Source organism: Macaca nemestrina, chromosome 17 (assembly GCF_043159975.1).
Source record: "Macaca nemestrina isolate mMacNem1 chromosome 17, mMacNem.hap1, whole genome shotgun sequence".
NCBI lineage: Eukaryota > Metazoa > Chordata > Mammalia > Primates > Cercopithecidae > Macaca > Macaca nemestrina.
Window position 1 is genome coordinate 23,952,223 of NC_092141.1, and position 19,163 is coordinate 23,971,385.

Sequence of the window (19,163 nt, forward strand, 5' to 3'; positions counted from 1 at the left end):
TAATGGGCTTCTCAAGTTTTAATACTGGGAAATTCCTGTTTCTTGCAAACACTCTGGAGCCAGCCTACCTGGGTTTGAGCCCAGTCTAGCTGGGTGACTCTGGGCAAGTCACTCGAACCTCTGTGTCTCAATTTCCTTATCTGTAAAAACGGGGGGAAGAAGACCTACCTAATGCAGTTGTTATGAAGATTAAATGAGTCAATAACGTGTAAGTACTTAATGGTGACTGCTACATAGTCAGTGTCATGGATTTTTTTTTCCAAATTACTTTTAGTTGGTGTGTTCTACAGTGACTTTTTTTCCCACCAAATACTTCCCTGAAGCCGAGCCCCTTCATGGGGATGAAGTATTACAAGGTTCTTGTCCTCAGAGAACTCAGTCCCCTCTCCTAGTTCTCCCAGGTTGCCATTTTTGAAGCATTTAAGACATTCATTCAGAACCTAGCTCCTCTCCCACTGTGTCCTCAGACATTAACTACAGACTTCCTGTCCTTTCCTGGTTTGGCCCAAAACCATCCTCCAAGTTAGTACATTTCAGGCCATCCAGTCATTAAGAAATTCCCACACCACTGCCGTCACCAATAAAATGTCCCTGCAGAGTGCTTGGATTTAGACTCTGAGCCTGTTCCATTCTCTAGAACAAGGGTGACAGTACCCGCTGCCTGGAGGTCTTTGTGAAGATTAAATGCTAGGCTGTGCATCCCGTCCTCACACGTGAGAGGTGCTCAAAAGCCGCAGCCCTCGAGAAAACGAAGGCTGTGCACTCACACCTGGGGCTGGGGCTGGGGCCCTGCTCTGGCAGCTGGCTTCGGTGGAACCTCTGCGGCCCCCTCCGTTTCCTCCTCGCTGAAGTGGCATGATAACATTTCCTACCCAAGAAGAACCTTCTGAGGGTGGAATGAGAGTGTGCATGCAGGGCAGTTGGCCTGGCGCCTGACACACCTACAGCCCTAAGAACTGTCCCCTTTGTCTGTCGGTCCAGCCCAGATCCCAGACCACCTCCTCATCCACTCACTGACCGCCTTCTCCCCCGGCCAGGGCACCTACATCTACTTTGACTATGAGAAGTGGGGCCAGCGGAAGAAGGAAGCCTTCACCTTTGAGTACCGCTCCCTGGAGGACCAGGACCTCCAGTGACACCGGCCCCTCCCTCTACCCACCCCCTTCCCCCCGCATGCTGATCCCCCTGCCCAGGTGAGGGCCCTGCCCTGGAAGACTGGAGGGAGGCCCCAGGCCACCGGGCATTCCCCTCTCCCAGGAAGCAGGGAGGGGGCCGGGAGGTTTTCCTCTCAGCCCCACCCTGGGGGCCCGGGGGCGAGGGCTGCCCCCTCCTCCCCTCCCCAGTGAGGGACATTTTTTGGTAAACCTATTTTCATTTTGGAAAATATTTATGAATAAATAGTTTTATATGATGGCTGGCAGCAGCGGCCTCTCCTGTACCCCCCTCAGGAGTCAATGAGCAAAGTGAGGGGCCTGCTGGCGGGGGCGCCGGGCCAGCTGGGGGTTGAATTGGGAGTTGTACCGCCGCCTCCGGTCATCTGTCTCTTCTTCCGGCTGACCCTCCTGTAGTGCCCAGCCTTGGACCCGGGCCAGCACCGCCTCTGCCCGAGCCCTCTCAGTTTCTTCCCTCCGAAGACGTTCAGCTCGAAGCTGGTCCAGGGATGGAGGCCTGCGGGGAGAGGAGTGAGGTCAGAAAGCTGGTAGCTCCTAGGAGGCCATTCCCCCAACCTCTCCCATAGAGGGAGCTGCCGCCTGGAAGCCCTGCTGCATCCAGTACGTCCCAGCCTCAGCTCTCAGGCCTTCTGGAAGAAGCCACTTGGTGCTGGGGCACCATGGGCACGTCTCTGGCCTTCCCTTCTGTGGACTTTGGTCCTCCCCAGTCTTTAAAATCTGATGCTCCTCCAGGTCAAGAAAGCAAAATGAGCAGCCCCCTGGCCCTCTCTGGGCCTCAGTTTCCCTTTCTAGAGAAAAGAGTACAGGCAGTGTACCCCCTCTAGACCAGGGGTACAGCATCCTGGAGACAAGCCTGCTTTTACTGTCTTAACCCAGCAGTTCTCAAACTGTTTGGTCTCAGGACCCCTTTATACTCTTTAAAACTGAGGACCCTAAGAGCTTTTGTTTAAATAGATTCTATCTGTTAATATACTGCAAATCAGAAGTGAAAACTAAGAAAGTTTGGACACAAGCATCTGTGCTATTAGCCATCAGAACGAGGGTGTCTTCTCATCACACAGCCTCTGGAAACCTGCACTATGTGCCTGAGAATGTGAGTAAAAAAGGCCAACAGTGTTAGGAAAATAGGCTTGATACCACAGCACCCCGGGAAAGGGTGGCAGGACCCCTAGGGCTTCCTGGACCACATGCTGAGAACCACTTCACCTAGCCAGCCTTTCACCGAGCCCCTGGTTGTCCTGACCAGAGACCCTGCAGTGCCCATGCTGGGCTGCTGCCAAGCCCTGAAAGTCTGGGCCCTGGTCTGCTGAGGAGGGGTCTTCCTTCTTACTCTTCGGGTCATTGCTTCTCAGACCCCTCCTTCTTTTCCTTTCTGCTGCAATTGCCTTCACCACTGTGCTGTCTCTTCTTCCCCAGATGCTTCTGCATCTCCCGCAGAGGGTCCAGACAGCTCTTGATCTTCTCCTCTGGGGCTGGGCCAGGCGGGGGGCCCCCTCGCTCTGGGGGTAGCTGGTACCAAGGGGGTTGAGTCTGTGCCTCCGCTGCACTCTGGCCCAGGTATGTCAGGATGCCCAGAGCTTTCTCTTGCCTCTCCTGAGAGGGCCAGGAAATACAAGAGATGGGATACAATCTTTCAAGGTGTCAGGTGTGTCTCCCTGACATAGGAATCTAAGCAAACAGGTACCTAAGGCTTGTCATGAACCAGTTGTACCAGGTGCTGGGGATGGAAGACACCAACAGAGGCCAAGTTCCCCCTGGGGGGACAGTGGCAGGTACAGTAACAACAGGGGAAGGAGGGGACAAGTGGAGCCACTTGAGTGTTCAAAGGCAGGCATCTTTGCAGAGAGACTTGAAGAGAAGCCTGAAGGGATCAAGCAAAGCAGAGGAGCCATGGGTGGGGTCAGCAAGTCCAGAGACAGCAGGCGAGTGACAAGAGCTCATGTACCTGTGTTTTTTGAGATGCAGTCTCACTCTGTTGTCCAGGCTCAAGTGCAGTGGCACCATCTCAGCTCACTGCAACCTCTTCCTCCCAGGTTCAAGCAATCCTCCTGCCTCAGCCCCCCTAGTTGCTAAGATTACAGGCACGCACCACCATGCCCGGCTAATTTTTGTATTTTTAATAGAGATGGAGTTTTGCTATGTTTGGCCAGGCTGGTCTTGAACTCCTGACCTCAGGTGATCCATCCACCTTGGCCTCCCAATGTTCTGGGATTACAGGTGTGAGCCACCGTGCACGACCACTGACGTACTTTTTACACTTGATCTTAGCCAAAAGGCAGAGGTGACTGATTCGGTTTGTTTTTGTTTTTGTTTTTGTTTTTGAGATGGGGTCTCGCTCTGTCACCCGGGCTGGAGTGCAGTGGCACAATCTCAGCTCACTGCAACTTCCACCTCCCGGGTCAAGCGATTCTCCTGCTTCAGCCTCCAGGTAGCTGGGATTACAGGTGTGCACCACCACACTTGGCTTATTTTTTTGTATTTTTAGAGATACCATGTTGACCACGCTGGTCTTGAACTGCTGACCTCAGGTGATCCACCCGCCTCAGCCTCCCGAAGTGCTGGGATTACAGGCATGAGCCACAGCTGGCTGATTTACATTTTTAAAGCCCATCAGGTTTCAGACCCCTCCAGTTTGGAGAACTGAGCAGTTTGCCTAGCAGCTGGGGACCTCTAGCATCTACCTCCAAGCCCTGCGGGTGCCCAGATGGCAACACTTCTTAAGTGTCATGCTTTGGTATGGTTCTAAATTCTGTGTGTTCGTTCTCGTTTGACCTTGATCACAAGCAGTGGCTAAAGTGCCCTCTCCCCCTAACTCAATTCATGGCTCCTCTAATGAAGTGGGTGAGGCCAGCTTACTTTCTCCTGTCGCTTTTCTTCCTCCTACTCTTTATTGCCTCTGATCACTCCTTTCCCTTCCTCCGGCAGCTCCCGAAACAGGTCCACAGGGCCAGAACTTGGGGCTCCCGCCTCTGCTGCTTCAAGCTCAGGCAGTGAGTTCTGATGTCTGGCTTTCTTTCATAGGAATTCTGTACGGGCCTGGGGAGAAAGTTATAGGCAGGGCATTCAGAACCTAGAGATAATTCAAGAACTGTGAGTCTGGTGCCCACCACAGAAAACGGCAGTTCAGGGTGCTGGGTTTATAAGAAAGGGAGCACTAGATGCCTAAAAGAGGCACCTGTCCTAGCTGGGGGTGAGGGTAGGCAGATGAGGCAACGCCCGCGTTTTGTAAACTGCCTTTCAAATAGTAAACGACCGGTCATCAAGGATGGCTGGGAGGAGGTCCCTGGCCTAAACCAAAGGGGTTCCTAACCTCAAGTGAGACAATTAAAACAGCCATAAAGGTAGACCAAACTGCATTAGGCCAGACGATCTGAATTCTAGCCATGGCTCCAAGTCACTACCCCATGTCTACTGCTGAAGCCCTGTCCCCCGCCTTCAGGACGCGGATTTCAAACAGTGCTCAGCAGCCTATTGAGATTCTAAAAACCCAGACTACCTCCCACCCACTGTGGAGGATCAGACTAGCTAAGGAACTGAAAGTTGGGTGTACACCAAACAGATTTAAGGAGCCATACAGAAAGCCCATGTTTGTGTGTATGTGTCTAGGGGGCGGTGCAGGAAAGGGCTCGCCCGATGGCGTGGAGCCTGGCTGTCCCCTTCTCCTTGAATGTGCCTTTCCCTCACTGAAGCCATCTAACTTCGTGCAACGGTGATGACAGTGACCCTCTAAGAACGAACAGTGCCTATTGGGGATTCCGCAAGTCAGGCGCTCTGCATGTAGTTAGCATACAATAGGTGCTCAATAAATAGGCTGTGCAGGCAAACTAAAAAGTGATCCGAATTTCCTTGAACTGTCCAAGCGCTCATGTATTCATTAAATGTTTTTAAGCTTCTCTTTTGTGCTAGACACTGTTCCAGCCATGCGAAATACATCAGTGCGGGGAAACTAAGACGAAGGCGAGATCAAGGGAGGTTTCGTGGAAGTGGGCACAAGGTTTGCAGGGCAACGTCCTCGAAAACGGGATCGGCGCCTGGTCCCGAATTTCACACGGGGCACACTTAGCCTGCGCAACGCCTCAGCTTCCGGCCCCCAACCGCGGCGCGCGCGCGCTGGGCTCCGGAGGTCCGCCCGGCCGGCCTCCAAGCTTACCTCTTGCTGAGCGAGCAGCACCCTCCGCTCACGCTCCTTCTCCTCCTCCTGAGCCTGGGCCTCGTCACGCCGCACGCGGGCGACATTGTCCTTGTTCCGGACGTGCCAGCTCTTCTTAGGCAAGATATTCATGGCATCGTAGCTGTCCAGGGACTGGCACGCCCGCCTCTTTGCACTTCTGATTGGCGAGAGGATGCCCCCCTTCCTCTTGTCCCTTCTTCGACCACAGATTTGTTCCGAATTAGTTGGTACGACCACCTGGCCTGTAACGACAGGTGATTGGCTGAGACGTCCTTTTCACAGGGAATGTTAGGCGTTCGGCTCGTGGTGTCCCCTAGCAACCGCCTTTTATCACAGATCTGAACCAATCATAAGTTGGCCCGCCCCTGATGCTACCAGATGCGGCCGTCGATTGGTCGACATGACCGACAAGTCTCCTTGCGGAAGAGCGCTCCGCACCGACGAACATGCCCATACATTTGATTGGCTGCTGCCCTGCGGTAGCCCTGCCCCCACCTTCAGGACACAGATTTCAAAGCGCGCTCAGCAACCTCGGCTGTATTTATTGATACAAGAAAGATCACCCGAGAGTCAGGGACGTGGCGGCGAAGGGCCCTGGAAATCTCCAGGTACCAAAGCTGGAAGGGCGTGGAGTCTTCTCCAGTTCTCCTAGTTTACAGATGTTGTGACCTAGGCTTACAATGGGCCTGGGGTCTGAAAGTGGGACGTGAGCTTCGGGTGTCAAAGAGCCGGTTTGGTGGAGGTCAGCGCCACAGCGCGCCGTGCCAGGAAGACTTTATTCTGCGCCTCCTGGGGCAAAGAGAGGTGGAGGTGTGACAGCCCTCTTCCCCAACCCCTTTCCGTGTTCCCCAGGGGCCCTCTCAGGGACCCGCCTGGCTCACCGTCTCTCTCTGACGTTTGAGCTCAGAGATGAGGCGTCCGTAGGAGTTAGCCCGAGCCACAGTGTATGCCATCAGGATGCTGGAGGAGACAGGAACGGAAGCCACTCCTGACACGCTCTTCGAAGTCAGGGATGTGGACCCCTAAGCCCCTCCTCGTCCAGGCCCAAGGAGTTCAGTCTCCCAGCACCTCCGCCTTCAGATCCAGGAGTCCTAAATCCCGCCCACCTCCTCCTTCGGACCCAGCAGTCCAGGAGCCTAGGCCTCCTCCCTCAGACTCAGTACATTGCCTACTCCCACCCCCAAGCCTTTCCTCTCTTGGACGCAGGTGGTAGCCCCTAGATCACACGCATTCAAACCCAGACCCAGAAGTCTGGCCCACCTCACCTGGAGATCAGCAGAAGGGGCACAGCAAAAGCCTGGGTCCCCAGGAAGAAAAGGAAGTTCTGGGTGGTCTCAGGGAGGCTGGAAATTGACTCAGGGATCTGGGCCCAGATGGACGACTGCTCCCGGAATGGACCACACAGCTTAGAAGGCGGGATCCTGAAGTCAAGACAGGCTGGGCTCACGTAGAGCCAGGAGTCTGAACACTGAATGTGGGGAGAGGGCGGGAGAGAGGCGGGAACCTCTCGCACTTACAGGAAGATGCTGTAAAGCAGGGGAACGCTGGAGAAGGCCAGACCCAGGAGAAGAACTAAGGGGAAAAAGAAATTCGCCGTGGAGGCCCGGAAGGTGCGGGCAGCCGGAGAGCAGGTGGAGAAAAGGGTAAGCTGGTGGGGGTAAGGCACGGAGAAAGGGGATCTGAAACACAAGAGCCTGTGCCTCTTTTTTTTTTTTTTTTTTTTTTTTTGAGACAGTCTTGCTCTGCCGCCCAGGCGGGAGTGCAGTGGTGCTCACTGCAGCCTCCCCTCCCGGGTTCAAGCTATTCTCGTGTCTCAGCCTCCCGAGTAGCTGGGATTACAGGTGTGCACCACCACTCCCGACTAATTTGTTTCGCTGTTGTTGTTTGTTTTCTGATTTTGAGACGGAGTCTCGCTCTGTCGCCCAGGCTGGAGTGCAGTGGCGCGATCTAGGCTCACTGCGAACTTCACCTCCCTGGTTCAAGCAATTCCCCTGCCTCAGCCTCCCAAGTAGCTGGGATTACAGGCGCTCGCCACCAAGCCGGCTAAATTTTTTTTTTGTATTTTTAGTAGAGACGGGGTCTTGCCATGTTAGCCAGGCTGGTCTCAAACTCCTGACCTCAGGTGATCAACCCGCCTCAGTCTCCCAAAGTACTGGGATTACAGATGTGAGCCGCCGCGCCCGGCCTACCTGCCTCTCCTTTTTCCCGAACCAGGAGTCTGAGCTCCTTCCTCATCTAGGACCCCGGAGTCTAAGTCCCCGGATCCTCAGACATAGAAGTCAGAATGCCCTAGACTCTTCCTTCTCTCAGATCCAGGAGTCTGTCCTCCAACCCCCTCCACTCTTTGGACCTAGTAATCCAGGCCCCCAGGATCTTCCTTGCCCAGGACCCAGGAGTGCGGGCCCCAATACCTCCTGCCTCAGACCCAAGAGTCCCCCCCTACCCCTTACCTTCTTCAGGTAGAAAAGCAGCAGGAACTTGACCGTGTTAAGCAGGGGCAGCAAAGGGCAGAAAAAACTCCCCATCCAGACCACCGTCTGCGCGTAGATGAGCCCCAGCACCTCGTCGGGCACCTGGAACTCCTGGGTCCGCGCCAGACGACCCAGCGCCCCAGGACAGAGGCCACAGAGGAGCCTGAAGGACGGGGTCGGGCCGGGTCCGAGTCAGGGGCGCGGCGACTAGGAGTTTCCCCGCCTTCACCGCCCTGCCCGCCAATAGGAAGCAAGCGTATCTAGGAGGGGCGGGACTTTCAAGAATCCACATGCAGGGGGTGTGTCCAGAGGACTAGACGGGACCCAGGTGTCGCGGCGGTAGGGGCGGGGCCACAGGGAAGTAACCCACTAAAACAAGGGCGGGGAGTGGGGGAGATCTGCGGACCTAGGGCAAGCAAAGGGAGCCGGCAGAGGCGGGAACAGTAAAAAGGTGCGCGGTGAAAAGAACAGCGCGATGGGGCAGGGCCTGGCCCTAGAGGGGCGGGGCCACAGCGAGGGGCGGGGCTCTCACTTTCTAGGAAACTGGAGGAGCAGCGCGACTGCCAAGGCAGTCAGCAGATCAAAGAGCAGAAGTTTGTACATTTCCTGGCCCAGGACAGTCTCCCAGCACTGAAGAAGGAAGAAATAGGTCAGAAAGACCTCAGGACCCGAGCACCTGGAGGCCCACGAGTCCGAGTCTCCACATCGCAAGCCTATGAGACCCTATCAATACTTTCTCTGGGGGTCCTCGTTTTTCAAACATTCATACCCATGGGAGAGTGTTCCAGCATCCTGAGCTCCCCTCTCCACCTAAACCAAGAGTCTGGACCCACCCAGCTCCATCTTTCCTTCAGGGACCCAGGAGTCCCAGGCAGACCCCATGCCGTTCTCACCAGAAGTTCTTTGTAATTGTAGCCACAGGTTTTGCAGTCCTTAGCCTCGGAGTCGCCCCCACAAGTGATCTATTTCCAGAGAGAGAAGAGCAGGACCACCAGGGAGGCCAGGCGAAGAAACACGATCCTGGCAGGGGGAAGGCAGAGAATGGGCCCTGATCCGGTACCCACCACGTGGCAGTCCCCTTCTCAGTGGAACGCGCTTGAATTCAAGCCATCTCACAGATGAAGAAGCTGAGGCCCAGCGACAGAGTCAGGATTGCTTTTTTTCCTTCTTTCTTTCTTTCTTTCTTTCTTTCTTTCTTTCTTTCTTTCTTTCTTTCTTTCTTTCTTTCTTTCTTTCTTTCTTTCTTTCTTTTGACAGGGTCTCACTTGTCGTACAAACTGGAGTGCAGTGGCGCGATCTCAGCTCACTGCATCCTCTACCTCCCAGGCTCAAGCGATTCTCCTGCCTCAGCCTCCCGAGTAGCTGGGACTACAGAAGCCACTATCGCCGGGCTAACTTTTGTATTTTTACTAGAGACAGGGTTTCACCATGTTTGTCAGGTTGGTGTCGAACTCCTGACCTCAGCCTCGGCCTCTCAAAGTGCTGGGATTACAGGTGTGAGCCACTGCGCCTGGCCAGCGGAGTCAGGATTTGAATCCCTGGATCCGATATCAGCAGGATTTCCGTGTCTTACCTGTCAGCGCCAACATCCCTCTGACCGCCCTGACCCTCCATCATTCCCAGCCATCCCCATGAGGCTGGAACCTGAGCAGGATAAAAACGATCTGGCGAATTCTAGTGTAGCCTTCCAGTAGAGCAATGAGCTTGAACACGGGCGGCAGCACAAAGTTGCCCCCAGCGATGAAGATGGACGGAAGGTAATTCACCCCAAGCTTCAGCAGTGGCAACTCCTGAACAAGGGGCGTCTCCTGGGAGAGGGAGTGGACCATGAGTAGAGGCTTGGGGTCCTGGAGGAGCCAAGCTTAAGGTCCTCCCCCAGACCTCTTCTTTGTTGTTTGTTTGTTTTTGTTTTGTTTGTTTCTTTGTTTGTTTTGAGACAGAGTCTGGCTCTGTCGCCCAGGCTGGAGTGCAGTGGTGCGATCTTGGCTCACTGCAACCTCCGCCTCCCGGGTTCAAGTGATTATTCTGCCTCAGCCTCCTGAGTAGCTGGGATTACAGGTGTGCACTACCACGCCCGTCTAATTTTTGTATTTTTAGTAGAGACGGATTTTCGCCATGTTGGTCAGGCTGGTCTCGAACTCCTGACCTCGTGATCCCCCCACCTCAGCCTCCCAAAGTGCTGGGATTACAGGCATGAGCTACCGCGCCCAGTCTCTCTTCTTCCTTTAAAACCCCGAAGTCCAGGGTCCAAACATACCCTTTCCCATACTTCCTCTGTAAGATCTCTGGCATCCCAACCTTCCATTCCCTCCCTCCATTGTTGGAAATATAGGTTCCAGGACCCATTGGCTTCCTCTTCCAAGACCCTCCGCACCTGCAGCGCCACGATGCTCTCTGTAGCCCAGTAGACGCCATAGAAGGCTCCCCCAAGGTGTGCAATCACCAGCAGGTTGAGCAGCACCTGCACCAACCAAACCCTGACTTCCTGGCCCAGAGTCCGCACAGCAGCCTGGCGCCGCACCACTGTCTCCTCCAGCTCCACCTGAAGGCAGGAGAGATGCCAGCTTGGACTCCATTTCCCAAGGCGCTGGCCTCTGAGTTCCCCAGGCCTGGCTCTCCAGAGATCCTCCTCAACGTGAACTGATGCAGCCATCTCCCCACCAGCTAACAACCTCTGCAGTCCCGGTTCCACCCGCTCTGGGGCGCTCTAAGAAACCAGTGGCCCTTTACAGCCCCGCCCCTCCGCGGCAGGATCCAGCAACCCAAGCCCCCATCCCTGTGCGGCCAATCTCAGCACCCCGAGCTCCGCCCCTGAAGCTCCGCCCAACACCCCCAAGATCCGCCCCTGGTCAGCCCTGCCCATCAGAGGCTCCGCCCCCAGGTGGCCCTGGGCTTAATGGCTGGCCTGAAGTTCCAGGTCATCTATATCAAGACGCCCCGCTGGCCGCTCCCATCACTTAACTTTGAACCAAATTGCCTTAAAGCCCCTCCCGCTTCTTGTGCTTGCTTTTTTTGGTAGAGAGGGAGCCTCCCTATGTTGCCCAGGCTGGTCTTGAACTCCTAGACTCAAGCGATCCACCTGCCTCGGTCTCCCAAAGTGCTGGGGTTACAAGCATGAGCCACCGATCCCAGCCTTGGCGCATCTTTTTCCTACACACTTGGATCTCGGGTAGCCCTATCGCGGCCTCCTCTGAACCCTCTCATTCCCCAGGACCTGACTTTCTTGGAGAAGGAGCTGCCTAGCGTCTCTCCGGAGGCCCCATCACCGGGTTAGGCCCTGTGCGTTATGTCAGCCCGGTCCAGTCTGGTCCCTACCCCATTGCAGACCCTGCCCCCTAGTCGCACCTAGGCCCCATCACCGGGTTAGGCCCAGTGCGTTATCTCAGCCCAGTCCGGTCTGGTCCCTACCCCGTTGCATAACCCGCCCCCAATCGCACCTGTAATTCGTACAAGATGATGCGCTGGCGCAGCTGCACGTGGATGTCCCCGCAGAGGCCGAAGTCTCAGGCCGAGAACACCCGGTGGCTGTAGCTGGTCAGATCCCCGGACTCCACCAGCAGTGTCTGCTTCAGCCCGGACACCGAGCTGAGAGGGGAGACAGGATGTGAAAGGACAACCAGGAACGGGGGTTATGGGGGGATCCCTCATATTGGGACCAATGAGGAAGACGAACCCTAAGGCCTTGGGTACTAGGGGAGCTGCCATCAGATGGAGAAAGAGTCAAAGAGGCGGAGACACCTACAGTCATTGAAGGCAAAGTCCAAGGGAGATTCAGAGACAGACCTGGGGCACAGGCACCCCACAGAGAGAGGTAGAAACCTGGGAGACAGGGACAGAGCCCGGGAGTGAAGAGGGCAGAAACCCAGAGTGAAAGGGACAGAGGCCCTGAGAAAGACAGAGATGTGGAGGAGGGACAGAGGCCCCAGAGGGAGATTTGGAGAAAGGGAGACAAAGACAGTGAGAAAGGAGAAACTAAAGCTACAAAAGATGGGGGTCAAAGACCCATAAGAAGTACAGGCACCTAGAGAACGGGGCTGGGCGGGAAGACCCAAGAAGAAGACAGAGACCCAGAGAAGATGGCAGGTAAAAGACTCAAGAGACAGGGGCACACCAGGCGCCATGGCTCACGCCTGTAATCCCAGCACTTTGGGAGGCCGAGACAGGCGGATCACGAGGTCAGGAGATCGAGACCATCCTGGTTAACACGGTGAAACCCCGTCTCTACTAAAAATAATAAAAATTAGTCGGGCTAGGTGGTGGCCGCCTGTAGTCCCAGCTACTCGGGAGTCTGAGGCAGGAGAATGGTGTGAACCTGGGAGGCGGAGCTTGCAGCCAGCTGAGATCTCGCCCCTGCACTCCAGCCTGGGCAACACAGCGAGACTCCATCTCAAAAAAAAAAAAAAAATTGAGACTTCTTCCTAGCATAACCTGCTAGGGCCTACCTGATCTGACCCTTCCCTACTTCTCAAAGCTTAAATCTTTGTCTTTTTTTTTTTTTTTTTTTTTGACACGGCCTTGCTCTGTTGTTCAGGCTGGAGTGCAGTGGTGCGATCTTGGCTCACTGCAACTTCTCTCTCCCAGGTTCAACTGATTCTCCTGCCTCAGCTTCCCGAGTAGCTGGGACCACAGGCAAATGCCACCATGCGCAGCTACTTTTCATATTTTTAATAGAGATGGGGTTTCACCATGTTGGCCAGGCTGGTCTCAAACTCCTGACCTCAAGTGATCCGCCCACCTCCGCCTCCCAAAACGCTGAAATTACAGGCATGAGCCATCATGACTGGCCCTGCCCCTTCTTCTCATACAGGCCTTTTATTTCTCAGAACACCTCAAACCTCTTTCCTACCACATGGCCTTTGCACTTGCAGCTCCCTCTGCCTGGAATGCTGGTGGCTTGGCTGTTCACCTGCCTGGCTCCTTCTCTTCTTTCTCTTCATCTGCAGGTCCCTTACTCCAGATAGAAAGGCTTTTACCACTCCATGTAATGAGGGTCCCTACCCATTTTCTGTATCACAGGGGTTGGCAAACAAGACTCCAAGGGCCTAATCTAGGCCAACCACTGTTTTTGTAAGTAAAGTTTTGTTGGAACACAGCCACACCCACTCATTTATGTATTGTGTGTGGCTGCTTTTGCACTACAGTGGCAGAGTTTGGTTGAGTCCCAGACTACAAGGCCTTCAAAGACGAAAATATTTACTTCCTGGCCCTTCACAGAAAAAGTTTGCTGATTCTTGCTCTCTATCCTCACATCCCATTCGTTTTCTCTATAGTATTGCTCCCAAACTCAAATAATTGATTTGTTTGTTTATTTTATTACTATTATTATTTTTGAGATGGAGTTTGCTCTTGTTGCCCAGGCTGGAGTGCAATGGCCCAATCTCAGCTCACTGCAACCTCCACCTCCTGAGTTCAAGCAATTTTTCTGCCTCAGTCTCCTGAGTAGCTGGGATTACAGGCATGCATCACCATGCCTGGCTAATTTTGTATTTTTAGTAGAGATGGGGTTTCTCCATGTTTGTCAGGCGGTCTCAAACTCTCAACTTCAGGTGATCCACATGCCTCGTCCTCCCAAAGTGCTGACATTGCAGGCATGAGCCACTAGGCCCAGCCTGCTTGTCTATTTAACAGTCTGTCCCACAGTGTATCTCCCCTACTAAACGGTAAGCTGTACATATGTTTGGGGACTCCCAAATGGTTCTCCATGTCCTAGTACAGTGCCTGGGCAAAGGAGACACTACACTGCAATATATATATATTTTAAAGACCAAAATTGAGCCAGGCACGGTGGGTCACGCCTGTAATCCCAGCACTTTTGGAGGCCGAGGCGGGCAGATCACCTGAGGTTGGGAGTTCGAGACCACCCTGACCAACATGGAGAAACCCCATCTGTACTAAAAATACAAAATTAGCCAGTAAAATTGACTAGGCGCGGTGGTTCACGCCTCTAATCCCAGCACTTGGGGAGGCCGAGGTGGGTGGATCACTTGAAGTCAGGAGTTCGAGACCAGCCTGACCAACATGGTGAAACCCCATCTTTACTAAAAATACAAAATTAGCCAGGTATGATGTCGCATGCCTGCAATCTCAGCTACTTCGTGGGGTTTGAGGCAGGAAAATGGCTTAACCCAGGAGGCAGAGGTTGCAGTGAGCTGAAATCGCACCACTGCACTCCAGCCTGGATAACAGAGTGAGACTCCATCTCAAAAAAAAAAAAAAAAAGTTTACTTTTGGCCAGGCACATTGGCTCATGCCTGTAATTCCAGCACCTTGGGAGGCTGAGATGAGCAGATCTCTTGAGTCAAGGAGTTTGAGCACAGCCTGGGCAACATAGCAAGACCCTGCCTCTATAACATTAAAAAAAAAAAATTAGCAGGGCATGATGGTGCATCCCTGTGGTCCTAGCTGCTCCAGAGGCTGAGGTGGGAGGATCAGTTGAGTTCCGGAGGCCCAGACTTCAGGTGAGCTATGATTGCACCACTGCACTCTACCCAGGTGACAGAGTGAGACCCTGTCTCAAAAAATAAAACAGGGTGGGCGCGGTGGCTCACACCTGTAATCCCAGCACTTTGGGAGGCCGAGGCAGGTGTATCACCTGAAGTCAGGAGTTTGAGACCAGCCTGACCAACATGGCAAAACCCTGTCTCTACTAAAAATACAAAAAATTAGCTGGGCGTGGTGGCAGGAGCCTGTAAACCCAGCTACTTGGGAGGCTGAGGCAGTAGAATCGCTTGAACCCGGGAGGTGTAGGTTGCAGTGAGCCAAGATCATGCACTCCAGCCTGGGTGACAGAGTAAGACTCTGTCTCAAAAACAAACAAAAACAAATGAAAAAAAAATCCCCAAACCTTTATTTATTTTATTTTATTTTTTTTTTTTCGAGACAGAGTTTTGCTCTGTCGCCCAGGCTGGAGTGCAGTGGCCTGATCTCGGCTCACTGCAAGCTCTGCCTCCTGGGTTCACACCACTCTCCTGGCTCAGCCTCCGGAGTAGCCGGGACTACAGGTGCCCGCCATCACACCCGGCTAATTTTTTGTATTTTTAGTAGAGACGGGGTTTCACCGTGTTAACCAGGATGGTCTCGATCTCCTGACCTCGTGATCCGCCGGCCTCGGTCTCCCAAAGTGCTGGGATTACAGGCGTGAGCCACCGCGCCCGGCACAAAACCTTGATTTTAACTCACACAGACGAAAGGGTTACACGGCAAGACTGAGGATTCTTGGGGAGGGAGTTTCTGCCACCACCACTTGCTTCCCTACCCCAACCCGTCCCGTCACGGGGTCAGGGGTGCAGGTGCCACTGACCGATGCAGGATGAGCAAGAGGCAGATGAGGCCAACTGCAAAGGCCCAGCACAGGTAGGTGACCGCCAGGCGTGGGCGGGGCGGGTAGAAGCCATAGAAAAGAGGGGACCATTCCAGGTAACCCTGTGGGGGAAGGCGGCGCGGGGGCCACTGTGGGAGGAGGCGGGGCTCCTGGAGCTGCACAGTCAGGGTCTGAGGTCAGGGTTTGATGTTCGTGTCATTGAAGGCACTGGGCTCACAGGTGGGCGGGGGAAACTCCCAGGGCCCCAGGCACCTACTTCTCCTGAGAGCAAGTTGAAGAGCTGAGTGACAAAGGTGACCAGGCCCTGGGAGTGGGGGTTATAGGAGCCGCAAGGCGAGGAGGTGTTGGAGACGAGAGGGCCTGGGGGAGCGCCTCCCAGCCAGGTGGGCAGCAGCGTCATGCAGGCCATAAGCACAGAGGCCAGCACGTTGAGGAGGAGCAGGAAGCGCAGCAGGGAGAAGTAGGACTCCGTGCCGGCGCCAAACTGGCCTGCAGGGGGCAGCAGAGAGAGGCTCAGGTTCCTTTCTGAGAGCAGGACCAGCTCCTCCCATCCCGGCACTAGAGGCCCAGCCGTGCCTTGCTTTCTTTCTATTTTTTTATTATTATTATTGTTGTTATTATTATTATTTTTGATTCGGAGTCTCTCTCTGCCGCCCAGGCGGGAGTGCAGTGGCGCGATCTCGGCTCACTGCAACCTTCGCCTCCTGGGTTCAAGCAATTCACCTATCTCAGCCTCCCGAGTAGCTGGGATTACAGGCACGCGCCACCATGCTCAGTTAGTTTTTGTATTTTTAGTAGAGACAGGGTTTCACCATATTGGTCAGGCTGGTCTCGAACTCCTGATCTCAGGTGATCCACCCACTTCAGTCTCCCAAACTGTTGGGATTACAGGCGTGAGCCACTGCGCCCGGCCCAGCCGTGCCTTTCTCAGACCCAAGAGTCCAGGCCCCCAACCCCTTCTCTCTCAGACCAGGGAGTCCAGACCCCGAGCCCCTCCTCCCTCAGACCCAGATCCCAGTCCCTTCTCCCTCAGATCCAGACCCCAGCCCCTCCTCCCTCAGACCCCAAAATCCAGGCCCAAGCCCCTCCTCCCTCACACCCAGGAGTCCAGGCCCTGCCCCCAGGACATCACCCGAACCCCACCGCACCCCCGATCCTCTTCAGTGTCCATGACCAGGGCTGCAGGCTTCGAAAACCTTCCTTTGTTTTCTCCTTGGACCTCCGAAGTAGCCGCGCCCATTGGTCCCTCCTAGTTCCAGAGCCATAGACCACCTGGTCCCTGGCATTTCTTTGCCTGGGAGGGAAACAGGCAGAAAATGAGGGGTTTTGCAGCCCCAGACTGGAAACCATCCGAATGTAGAAACAACCCAAAAGTAGAACGGAGAAGTAAATTGTGGTCTATATATAAGATAGAATACCCTGCGGCAATAAAAAAGAAACCAATTGAGTGCGGTGGCTCACGCCTGTAATCCCAGCACTTTGGGAGGCCAAGGTGGGTGGATCATCTGAGGTCAGGGATTTGAGACTAGCCTGACCAACATGGTGAAATCCTGCCTCTACTAAAAATACAAAAAAAAAAAAAAAAAAAAAAAAAATTAGCTGGGTCTGGTGGTGGGCGCCTGTAATCCCAGTTACTCGGGAGGCTGCGGCAGGAGAATCGCTTGAACCTGGGAGACAGAGGTTGCAGTGAGCTGAGATGGCACCATTGCACTCCAGCCTGGGTGACAGAGTGAGATTCCTTCTCAGAAAAAAGAAAGAAAGAAGGAAACCTAATGCTAGGCAGAAGAAAACAGCACAGAAGACTGAAGACTGCATGATTCTATTTGTACAAAGTTGCAGAGCACAGAGCTGGCAAAGCTATACAGAAAAGCGGGAGGCTGGAGTGGGAGAATCGCTTGAGCCCAGGTGTCGGAGGCTGCAGTGAGCTGAGATCACACCACTGCACTCCAGCTTGGGCATCACAGTCAGACTCTGTCTCAAAAAAAAAAAAAAAAAAAAAAAAAAAAAAGGTTGGGGGAGAAGGTTACCATCTCCTCGTGAGAAGAAAGGGGGTATCAGGGGAGGGACGCACGGGTGCTGTCATGCTGTGTCGCTTGCCCTAGCTGGAGTTTATCTGGGCACTCAGTTTATAAATACAATCGTCCCTCAGTATCTATGGGGGTTGGTTCAAGGACTCCCCAAGGATACTGAAATCTGTAGATGCCCAAATTCCGTATATAAAATGGCATAGTATTTGCATACAGGCTACACATATCTTCCTGTGGTTTTTCAAATTTTATTTTATTTTTTATCTGATTTTTCAGTGACAGCATCTTGTTTTGTTGTCCAGGCTGGAGTGCAGTGGTGCAATCATAGCTCAATGCAGCCTCAAATTTCCAGGCTCCAGCCTCAAAATTCCAGGCTCCACACCTGTGCTGGGGCTACCCGTGTGGGCCACTACACCCAGTCCTCCAATGCACTTTAAATCACCTCTAGATTACTTACAATACTTCATACAAGGTAAATGTTATATAGATAGCTGTTCTTTTAATTTGTATTTTTTTTGTCATATTGTTACTTTATTACTTTTTTTCTTTTCTTTTCTTTTTTGAGACGGAGTCTCGCTGGTCACCCAGGCTGGAGTGCAGTGGCGTGATCTTGGCTCACTGCAAGCTCCGCCTCCCGGGTTCACGCCATTCTCCTGCTTCAGCCTCCTGAGTAGCTGGGACTACAGGCGCCCGCCACCACGCCCAGCTAACTTTTTTGTATTTTTTAGTAGAGATAGGGTTTCACCGTGTTAGCCAGGATGGTCTTGACTCCTGACCTTGTGATCTGCCCGTCTCGGCCTCCCAAAGTGCTGGGGTTACAGGCATGAGCCACTGCACCCGGCCTGATTATTACTTTTAAAAGATACAGATGGGGTCTCGATATGTTGCTCAGGCTGAAGTATAGTGGCTATATTCACAGGCACGATCCCGCCACTGATCAGCAGGGGGGTGGTGATATATTGTTGGTTTTTGTTTTTTCCAAATATATACTATGTATATATTTATATTTGAGATGGAGTCCCGCTCTATCACACAGGCTGGAGTGCAATGGCACGATTTCGGCTCACTGCAACCTGTATCTCCGTGGTTCAAGCAATTCTCCTGCCTCAGCCTCCCGAGTGGCTGGGAATACAGGCACATGCCACCACACCCAGCTAATTTTTGTGTTTTTAGTAGAGTTGGGGTTTCGCCATGTTGGCCAGGCTGGTCTCGAACTCCTGACCTCAGGTGATCCACTCGCCTCGGCCTCCCAAAGTGCTGGGATTACAGGTGTGAGCCACTGTGCCGGGCCCACAGGCATTTTTGAAGGAGGGCACCTGCATTTTCATTGTTCACCGGGCCCTGCGAATTATACCGTGAGAATGGGAAAAGAAAGAAGTTAAAGAGAGGGAGGCTTTGAAGAGGAGGCAAAGATGAAGGAAGGCATAAAGCAGAGAGAAATAAATATTAACAGATTTTGGACACACACAGAGAAAAACTGAGAGGCAGAGACAGGATTGGAAGAGACCGGGGGACGGCGAATCCCAGAGAGTGAGACAGAGAAGAGATCCCAGAGCCACAGAAAGGCAGCACTCACCTGGAGTCCGAAGGAGAGACAAAGACAGGGGGAAAAAGAAACCAAGAGAGGCAGCTCTGAGCAAGGCAGAGAGAGGCCCCAGAAGCCAGGAGTGGCAGAGGACAGAGGGAGGAGACCGAATCCAAGGTATGGGAGAAGGGCCCGGTCCAGGCTGTGCGGGTCCCAGCCGGAGGTGGGGCCTCACCTGTGTGCCCGTCTGGCCTGCATGGGCCAGGGCAGTTCCTGGGAAGGGTGAGGGTCCTGCAGCTCCGTCTGGGTGACTTCTGTGAAGGCCTTTCTGCTCTTTTCTCCAGCCTCCTCCTCCTCCTCCTCCGGCACCCCCCAAGGCAGTGCCCCAGGGCCTCGGTACCAAAGGGTGGCAGCACTGGGCAGCTCGTTCAGCACAGAGGACAGCGATGGGCCTGGGGAGGGGCAGGGGGCTAGGA

At 53.8% G+C, this 19,163-nt stretch overlaps 2 pseudogenes; both read right to left on the reverse strand.

Moving 5' to 3' along the window:
* Window positions 1-323: 323 nt before the first annotated feature.
* On the reverse strand, window positions 324-5,715 carry LOC139359339 (leukocyte receptor cluster member 1-like; annotated as a pseudogene).
* A 136-nt stretch (window positions 5,716-5,851) lies between these two features.
* Window positions 5,852-16,602, reverse strand: LOC139359340 (voltage-gated chloride channel TMC4-like; annotated as a pseudogene).
* Window positions 16,603-19,163: the final 2,561 nt, after the last annotated feature.